Consider the following 1,135-nt stretch of genomic DNA (forward strand, 5'->3'; position numbering starts at 1 on the left):
GTAAAATGAGTTCCTTGCCGTTAACAGCGTTGTCTCAGTTCGAAAAAAATGTAATATCTTGTCATACATAGTCATGTCACGTCCTACATGGTAAGTGTTGCTTTTGGCCAGGGACCCCTTGTAACGCGCTTTGAGCACGTTAGTGGATATTGCGTTCATAAAAGCTAATTTTTTTCATATTTATCCTTGTATCTAATTTTGATCTCTGTTAAACTTCTCCACTTCTCTTTTTTTTCTTAGATGCTTGTTAGTTTGATCTAAATCTAATGAGTCTATCCTTTTAATTTGTTATATTATGGTCTTAATGTCTTGCTAGCCCGTACTAGAAACCATTAAGAGAAGAGTAACAGTTCCATTTTGAGCTTTTTTTTTAGCTTTATATAGCGCAATATCCACTAAATGTGCTCAAAGCGCTTTACAAGGGGTCCCCGGTCAGCAGCAACATTTAACATGAAGGACGGGACATGACGCCTGTTAGGCGATATTACAATTTTTCGGACAAAGACAACGCTGTTAACGGCCAGGTACTCATTTTACACCTGAGTACGGTGAGAGAATGTGTGTAAAGAGCCTTTTCCAAGGACTCAACTATGCGCCGAGCGCGAGGCTCGAACCTAGGACCTTCCGATCCGAAAGCGAGTGTCATACCACCAGACCACATAGCCATTAAGGCCAAGTCGAATTATTTATTTACTTCTCTCTTGGCAATCAATCGATAAATGAATCATTTTAAGACTCTTGAAATTCCACATTAGTAATTTTGATCACGGTCCCAATGCAGGCTTTCAAGGTCACGCAGTGGCCCTGAGAAGGAGTTCAAATTTTCAAACGTAGGGGTTCAAGAATACTTTTATTATACATCTCCAATGACCTCATATAGATATATAGATTGGTTTTCGACAACGTGAACTTAATTGCAGGTCTGATAACCCAAATTGTCTCGAGCTCATTGTTGTTATGGTATCAAACTATGCAAAATATTGTTCATTACAACGCTGTTAAAACGAGTTCCTAATTGCGTTCGGTTATCAGACCTGCTAATGTTCGCACGTCGGTTCTCGAATTAAACCATAATTTTACCATAAGAATGATATTTATTTTCACGGTGCCAATACAAGTCAAAATCTATTTTTAG

The sequence above is a fragment of the Berghia stephanieae genome, chromosome 1 (assembly GCF_034508935.2).
Source record: "Berghia stephanieae isolate SIO BIC M18660-M18661 chromosome 1, UCSD_Bste_1.3, whole genome shotgun sequence".
Lineage (NCBI taxonomy): Eukaryota > Metazoa > Mollusca > Gastropoda > Nudibranchia > Aeolidiidae > Berghia > Berghia stephanieae.